Here is a 9732-nt window from a genome sequence, read left to right as displayed (position 1 = left end):
CCTTGCCTTTGGAGACATGTCTAGCAAGAAGTTGCTGTGACTGAGGTCATAGAGGTTGCTGCCTGTGTTCTCCTCTAGGATTTTGATGGACTCCTGTCTCCCATTTAGGTCTTTCAACCATTTGGAGTCTGTTTTTGTGTGTGGTGTAAGGAAATGGTCCAGTTTCATTCTTCTGCATGTGGCTGTCCAATTTTCCCAACACCATTTGTTGAAGAGACTGTCTTTTTTCCATTGGACATTCTTTCCTGCTTTGTTGAAGATTAGTTGACCATAGAGTTGAGGGTCCATTTCTGGGCTCTCTGTTCTGTTCCACTGATCTATGTGTCTGTTATTGTGCCAGTACCATACTGTCTTGATGATTACAGCTTTGTAATAGAGCTTGAAGTCTGGCATTGTGATGCCACCAGCTTCGGTTTTCTTTTTCAACATTCCTCTGGCTGTTTGGGGTCTTTTCTGGTTCCATACAAATTTTAGGATTATTTGTTCTAGCTCTGTGAAAAATGTTGATAGTATTTTGATAGGGATTGCATTGAATGTGTAGATTGCTCTGGGTAACATAGACATCTTCACAATATTTATTCTTCCAATCCATGAGCATGGAATGTTTTTCCATTTCTTTGTGTCTTCCTCAATTTCTTTCATAAGTGTTCTGTAAATTTTAGAGTACAGATCCTTTACCTCTATATTTAGGTTTATTCCTAGGTGTCTTATGGTTTTTGGTACAATTTAAATTGGATTGATTCCTTAATTTCTTTTTCTTCTGTCTCATTGTTAGTGTATAGAAATGCAACTGATTTCTGTGCATTTATTTTATATCCTGCCATGTTGCTGAATTCCTATATGAGTTCTAGCAATTTTGGGGTGGAGTCTTTTGGATTTTCCACATGAAGTATCATGTCATCTATGAAGAGTGCGAGTTTGACTTCTTCTTTGCCAGTAATTGAGGATTTTTAAAGATTTCTTAATTTTGCTTGGTTCTGATACTTTCATACCTGTAACTTTCCTTTTTTCATAGAAGGCTTGCTTGTTTGTAGTGCGAAATATTTCATTTGACACTGTAGGTGACTCTATTGGGGAGAAGTATGGAAATAAGCTAATAAGCATTCTATTACACATTATGAAGGTAGGTCTAGGCTTGTAGGACTTGACCTTGAAGCCCTATTGTAGTTTAGGGCTCCTTTATATAAAAGGACATAAAATTAGAATTGCAGAATTAGACATAAGAGTCCACATTTATTTAAAAGTAGAAAAAAGTAGCAAGTTGAAAATTTAGAAAAGTTGGGAAAAACCCTAAAACATCACCCAGATCCATAGAAATGATATTTCTGTTAATGAACTGCCAACACATTTGTATAATAATTTTCCAGACTAGCGTTTGGCTCCAAATATTTGCAATCTTGTTTTTTCTCTACAATGCATAGATACCATATTTATATCATTATACGATTTCTGTCTCTTACCTTAACAAACAATGCTGTATAATTCACTATAGTGGGCAGTAGGAGACTTTTGAAATCCATTTGTGTATCAGGAAAGCCAGTAATAACTATACAGAAAAGTTACTGCATACCACATAAATAACTCCCAGTAAGTTCAAACTAAATGTATCCCCAACTCAACATCCCAGGGTTCTAGAAGGGTCCCATGCAAATGAGGAGCCCTGAAATGTAAACTTCAATAGCTCCACAGGAATTCTATCCTTTAAAAATCATTCTATCATAATGCACCTCACTTGGTTAAAATTGTCATTGTCTTTAGGATAATTAAAAATTTGGACACCACTAACACTAACAATACTCACAAGTGAAGGGATGGTAAGTCTGAAGACAAATATCCTTAAAAATATTTCTCCTACAAACAAGGAAGATACACATAAGGATATTATTTCAAGATATTGTTATTTAAGAATTGTTTGTTGGCTTTAACAAAGAGTGCTAAGGAAATAAAAGCACTAGGACTTAATTCTTACATATTTTTCTGATTTACTGTCATTCATTTTATATACCATTAAAAATATCATTTAAGAAATTTAGCTTAAAAGTCTTAGACATTTTCCTATTATTTAATTTGTATTCTTAATCTATAAGCAACATCTGCAAGTCCACCAATAAGATCATTGATTGTTTCATGGAGCATATTCACATTATTAAAAATAATAATTAAAAATAAAAAAACCCAACCAAAACCAACATAACTTTGTATTAAATATGAAATTGTGTTTGGTTTGATGATGTAGCGAAATGTCTTGACTCCTTAATAGAGCATCCTATTCATGTCCTCCCTTTGTTGAACATTAAAACTATAGTAATAGGAATAGTCAACATTTATCAATTGATTGCTCTGATCCAGGCACCACTCAGCTAAGTGCTTTTACATACATGCCTTGTTTAATTCAAAGTAGTTCTTTTTTTTTTTTGAAGATTTTATTTATTTATTTGACAGAGAGGGACACAGCGAGAGAGGGAATACAAGCAGGGGGAGTGGGAGAGGGAGAACCAGGCTTCCCACAGAGCAGGGAGCCCGACGTGGGGCTTGATCCAAGGACCCTGGGATCATGACCCGAGTCGAAGGCAGATGCTTAACTACTTTGCTGTATTGTCACAGAAGCATTAAAGGGATAGCAGGAGGGTTTGAAGCTCATAGATAGCACTTGAATGACTACCACTTTGAAAAGAAGCCCTACATATAAGGGACGGTATAGCACAGGAAAAGACAGTAGAAGTTCTGCAATGGAGTCAAACCATGTGGGTTTGTATCCTGGCTCCATCATTTACTGGCTGGTTGACTTTTGGCAAGTTGCTTAACCTTCTGCACCTCAGTTTCCCCTTCTGTTAAAAGAGGATAAAATGAATGAAGTATGAAGATCTAATGAGGTGATACAAATCATTTAAACCATTACCTGACTACTGGGTATTTACCCCAAAGATACAAATGTAATGATCTGAAGGGGCACCTGTACCCCAATATTTATAGCAGCAATGTCCACAATAGCCAAACTATAGAAAGAACCAAGATGTCCATCAAAGGATGAATGGATAAAGATAAAGAAGATGTGGTATATATATACAATGGAATATTATGCAGCCATCAAAAATGAAATCTTGACATTTGCAAAAACGTGGATGGAACTAAAGGGTTTATGCTAAGTGAACTAAGTCAATCAGAGAAAGACAATTATCATATGATCTCACTGATATGTGGAATTTAAGAAACAAGGCAGAAGATCTTAGGGGAAAAGAGGAAAAAATGAAATAAGATGAAACCAGAGAGGGAGACAAACCATAAGAGACTCTTAATCTCAGGAAACAAATTGAGGGTTGCTGGAGTGGAGGGGGGTGGGAGGGGTTGGGTGGCTGGGTGATGGACATTGGGGAGGGTATATGTTGTGGTGAGTGCTGTGTATTGTGTAAGACTGATGAATCACAGACCTGTACCCCTGAAACAAATAATACATTATATGTAAATAATAATAAAATAAAAATAAACCAGTGCCTGACAAAGTAGACCCTGCAAAAAAGTGTAAATCATTATTGTCCATTAATATTTAAACTTATTTGTCTTTTGAAATAGAGTCTGTGTCGTGTGCAATGCTAAGTAAACAGTATAAAGCAATTTATCTTATCTTTTCTAATGCATATCTTATTTGGTTAAGGACCCCCTAGGTGTATTGGAGAATGTGTTCATATCAATATTATAATACCAATATAAAAATGCATTTTTGTTTTAAAAAATGAAAACACTTCCCAGGAAAAAAAAGTTTGTACCATATTTATATTTTACTTTGATTTAAAGGATATTGCCACTATGTGGAAGAATTTTCAGTCCAGGTATGTTCCTGTAGATGTTATGACTTTTCAAAGCTTAATCTACTATTTATGTTATAAAATTATTAATATCTTGTAGCTCAGCAGAAAAAGTAATATAATGAGAAAAGTTGCATCTCCGCTCCTGATACTCTTAATAAACACATTATTCATTTTTTATTCAATTTAACTGCAAATAGCTATACTGAAAACATTGCCACAGGGTACGTTTCTATTTTAGGGTGACAGGAAAATAATTCCTGAAGACTCTCAGAAGTGAGTAACAAAATATAAATTGTAGAGTAGATGGAAAAACATAAAAGATTCTGATCTCTATGAATAACTGTATTTCCCAAAGGAGTAAACATTAGTGACTTTAATTAGATTGTAATTGCTCATGAGAGCAAGTTCTTTCATGAGGTAAAAATACCTGACAATGCATTATGACTGAACGTTTCTGTCAGCACCATAGAACAGATTAATGGCAATGCCATTTGAAGGCGGGGCATTCCCTAAATGTAAACTCAGCCCTTAATCAGTGCCAACATGATGAAAAGCCACTCTTCTAATTAGGTCAAATTCTATTTGATCTTGACAGTTTTGCATCATGTTGGGATTTAAGACAGGAGTGTATCTATGGAAGGCTCCAGGAAGTTATTTCTTATGAATATTTCTTATTTCACAAATGGTATAAAAATAAACATATGAGATTTTTTGGGGGGGGGTGTTTTCTTTTTGTTCTTCTCATTTATTTGGAGGAACTGTCTTGACATAATCTGGTTTGGGCATAGATTTAGGAATTTCCTTCTATTTCTTGGGCACAGTGTTAGAGTTTGTATTTTCTCCATCAGTCACACTTGGCCCAGGGGACTGTTAAGAAGTTGCCTTAGGTACCTAAGTTGCCTTAGGTATTCAAATGACTCAATCACAGGCTAAAAATTTTAGTCAAGGATTTTCAGGCCTTATTGCAAAAACAGGTAATATTTACTGATGTGCCAAATTCCTAAATTTTTAATGATTTCTTAATTTATCTTGTTTTTGATACTTTTGAAGGGGAAAAAGCATCTGGAGTTGGGCAAATCTTGTTCTTACAGGACTTTCATGGATCATGTTTTTAGATCCATCTAGTAGTCTTGGCCTGGGCATTTTGCCTAACAGATTTCATTGAGATTTTGTGATGAGTCTATGTCTATCACTGGACTCACCATATTTCACTATTTTGAGTCGCGTTTCCTGTGATACCTTTCACAGCTTATTAAGTTCTTCCAAAGCCTCAAGTTCCATGTTCAATGCAAATTAGTCAGGCAGTATAAATCAGTGAAACAGGTGAGGGAAGACGGGGGTACACTGGAGGTCCCGCCTCTGTCTGGTAGGGACAACTGATACTCAACCACGTGGATTGTGGTGCCCACTGTAACTGGACCTTATGAGTAAAAAGATCTGGAAATCTGTTTTTACGTAAGTCTTTGATAGTTAAATGTTAGCAACTAATTAAAAGAAAAACTTAGGGGGCGCCTGGGTGGCTCAGTCGTTAAGCGTCTGCCTTCGGCTCAGGTCATGATCCCAGGGTCCTGGGATCGAGTCCCACATCGGGCTCCCTGCTCGGTGGGAAGCCTGCTTCTCCCTCTCCCACTCCCCCTGCTTGTGTTCCTGCTCTCGCTATCTCTCTCTCTGTCAAATAAATAAATACAAGCTTTAAAAAAAAAAAAAAGAAAAACAGTAAACCCAACTATACCAATGCCTGCTATCCTTTTATGACATCTATATAAAAATTAAAAAAAAAAAAGAAAAAAAAAAAAAACCACCCTGTCAATCTCTGTTATATTCCTTTTTCACACTGTAGACCAAAGCCGAAATGCATTTGAAGAGAGGCTATCCAAACCAGCATATCATTCTAGCATCATATTCTTCTATATGTTTCACTTCCAGGTATTTTCTAAAATTAATGCAGTTGTAATTTAGTTGTGTTTATATGACTAAGAGTATAATACAGCAGTGATAATGAGCCATATTCAAAGAGGAAAAATAAGTGAGAAATTTACCCCATTGATGAATATCTGGTTCTCCTGTTTATTTAAACATTTGGGCGTCCATGCTACTGGGTGGATTAAGGAACAGATGGGGGAGTTGTGATTTAGAAGCACAGTGCCAATTCTGCCTCTAACTCCAGGTGCCCCTTGGCAAAAAAGTTATTCTGTGCTGTAGTGTCTTGTTTTGAAAAGCCACTCAAAACAATTAAGATACTCTGAAATTATAAAATGGTATCTAAAAGCTTTTAAATTATAGAGGATGTAATTTAGGATAAACCAATTTTTAGTATCATAAAAAGAATTTTATGTACAGTCTATATGGATAGTGTACATAGAGAAAGGCAGACACATAGTCATAACATGTGTGAAAATTCTGCATTACTGCACCATGAATGTCTGACATAGACTTAAGAGGGCAAAAAGGAAAGAATGTAAAGGTTACAGTGAAGTTCAAAACTGAAAATGAATCAGCAAGCAATAAAATTAAATGAAGAATAAATTAACTTAGATAAAAGTAGGAGATACTGGCTAGTTGTTGGTAGGATATATTTTAGTTTTTTCCAAAATTAAGGGATAAATTGCTTATTAAAAGCAGTTATCTCCTTTTAAATCAATAATGTCTACCTGTACTTTACTGATTGATTCATATTAACTTTGTAACATATGACCTTGGAATAAAGTATTTTTTCCTCACCTACTGTGAGACCAGTTATAAGTCAAATACAGGATCCATTTTAATTAGTGCGGCACTGTGAATAACCGTGGCATTTAAGGGTTTGGTATGACAGCTCTGGGCTTGAATTCAGTCCTGCTTCAAATGAGGTATGTACCATTGGGAAAATATACCACTTTCCAATCCTCAGTTTCCTTATCCACAACTGGAGACAATAATATGATTCATATCAGGAGACATTGCAGTGTTTATAGAAACTAGTCTATGTTTCTGTGTTTACAACAGCACCAGCCATATAGCAAGTGCTCAGGAAGTCATGGCTGCAATTACTATTACACAATGAGTGACCCACCAGTCCAGAATGGGAAGAATTTTATCTTGATTAATTTCCTCAATAAGCAGTAATAGGAACAAGGTAAAGAACTGACGAAGTATTAGAAAACACTGTCAAAAGGGCATGAAGGATATGCATTATTTAGCAAGGTAAAGATAGTCTGATATGTGTCCTTGTATTTTAAATAAAATTAAAGAGGATTTGAAGAATTATTAAAAGGACACTTCTATTTACTGGCAGAGTGATTGAAAGGAAAAGACTCACACACACGTAGGTTGTATTAGGAAATATTTGGAATAAAATTGAAACCTGATATGACACACTGAAATGAAATTATGTGATAATTTTAAGAACCTCTTTCTCTGGAGAGTTTGTAGTTTTTATTTCTTTGGTGGATTATAGACCTTGAGGGTTGGTATTGTTAACCTGAGGTTAATAATTCTGCCAATATATTTTATTTTTGTCTAATGGCAAACATAATATATTCAATATAAAATCTGAATAAGAATAGAGACGCTACTGAAAAATAATAGCTTGTGGATTAGAGTTAACAATTACTATGGCATTTCCCCAGTGCCATTAAAAAAAACAAACAATTAGCAGTGGCACTTTGCACTTAGAATAACCTGAACAATTCTTGGACTCCTACAAAATTTTAAACTTTAGTCTTTATGGGAACATAAAAAAAAGAAAGGGCACTTGGCAGTAGTATGGTTTTAAGTTCACAGAGCATGGTTTGTATAACTAAATGTTTTCAAGCTGGGATTTGAAAAAGTAGTCTCTGGGACAAAGATCAGAAATTTCCATAAGTAGATTTGACAAATAATTTAATGTAGAAATATGTGTAACAAAATACAGAATCTGGAATATAACTTGGAAACAAATTCCAAGACCAAAGCAATTTGAAGTTCACAATGGGACTTTTTATATCAGTAAAGAGCATACTTTATTAAAGAATCAAGGAAAGTAATGGCTTAGGCATGTATTTTTATTTTTCTGTAGGTGAGCTTCTTTTTAATTAATTAATTAATTAATTAATTAATTAACAGAGAGAGATAGAGAGCACAAGCAGGGGGAGCAGGAGAGGGAGAAGCAGGCTTCCCGCTGAGCAGGGAGCCCCACGCAGGGCTCGATCCCAGGATCCTGGGATCTTGACCTGAGCCGAAGGCAGACTCTTAACTGACTGAGCCACCCGGGTGTCCCTGGAGGTAAACTTCTTATCTAGAATTTCAGTGGGTCCACAGGACAAGACCACATTTTAAAATGCTTTGTGGAATCATGTATTATTATTCAAAATAGCTATGTGAGAAAGGGAAAGTATTGGATCCTAAGGGTGCCTTAAACATACAAAAGATGTAATAGATATGGCAACACAGCTGAACTCGAGCACTGTGGCAAACTGAAAGTAGTAGACAAATTATAGGACCAGCAATGTCTGCAAAAATCTATGAAACATATCTATGGATAGAATTCGATCATGCAATTGGTTGTAGAAAACTTGAAACATGTTGGGTAGTCCACATTTATTGAGTACCTTTTACTAGGTATTGAGGGGAAGGAAATCAAAAGAGTTGGCATGAGGCAGACCAAGAAGTCAGTATAATCTATGGGTGGGAGTGAGATCACCATGCAGAAGCATCTGAGGACCTGTCATTGTGAATAAGGCTGAAGTTGCCAAACCAGTTTTAAGAATGACTGTCAGCCAGTTGGCACTTATCCAGAATACAGGTATTTGTTTTTATCACCATGAAAATATTTAAAAATGTTAAACTATAGAAGTGAATCTGGATGCATTTTAAGATGATTATTTACCACTCCACCCCCTTTGCCTTTTTTTGGTCTCTGTTATAAATGGTCTAAGAACCACCTTCATGTACCACCTTAATATTTGTATGATAAAATATTTTTAAATCTGACTTTTTCACTAAAGAAAGTTTATATAATTTTCATAAATGGAAAACTAGTATCACTAGTCATAAATACTTGGTAACTTTACTTAAAAGTAAAAACAATGAAAATAAGTGTCATTAAAGTCTGATTAACTACTTTGGCTTGTAGAAGGCTCTCATTCTGAGGCATACTTGCTCTTTGTTAAAATAAACATTAAAAATGCCCTTATCCTTTTACCCAGCAAATGTAACTTCTATGAATGTATGTATACTGGAGATTTGTTTATGATGGCACCAAATGACCTATGTCCAGGTTATCTATTGAAGCACTGTTTGATGTAGCAAAAGATTAGTATAAAATAAATGCTCATTGATAGTGATTAGTAAAATGTTATGGTGCATCCATACAATAGAATATAATGGAGCTGTTAAAACTCTGGGGAAGATTTTATGTCAAGTAGATTGTTATGTGAAAAAAGATTCATTAGTCGGTCAAGCATCTGACTCTTGATTTTGGCTCAGGTCATGATCTCAGGGTTGTGAGATTGAGCCCAGCGTCAGGCTCAGTGCTGAGCATAGAGCCTGCTTGGGATTCTCTCTTTCCATCTCCCTCTGCCCCTCTCACCCACCCAGCTCATGCTCTCTCTCTCCTTCTAAAAAGAAAAAAAAAAAAGATTCATTTGTGATATATACCTATACACACAGATTTTTATATATCTTATAAAAATATTTTTTATTTTACACATTGTATATATTTTATATATTATTGTTTATTGTATGTATTGTTTACATACTATTGTTTATTATATGTACAGAATATCTCTGGAAGTCTTGATAAGAAACCAGTAACAATGGTTGTATCCTGTGGGGAGAAAAGTGTGGGTAGATGGCTCAGAGGGGAGCAGAAGGGATCTTTACTTTGTGTTTATCCTTTTGGACACTAAATCACAGAGTGGCAGTTAAAGAGCATAGGCTCACTTGCCTGGGTTCAAATCCTTGTTCT

The sequence above is a fragment of the Mirounga leonina genome, unplaced genomic scaffold (genome assembly GCF_011800145.1).
Source record: "Mirounga leonina isolate KUSES-001 unplaced genomic scaffold, KU_Mleo_1.0 Mir_115, whole genome shotgun sequence".
Taxonomy (NCBI): Eukaryota; Metazoa; Chordata; class Mammalia; order Carnivora; family Phocidae; genus Mirounga; species Mirounga leonina.
Note: the sequence above shows the minus strand (reverse complement) of the source record.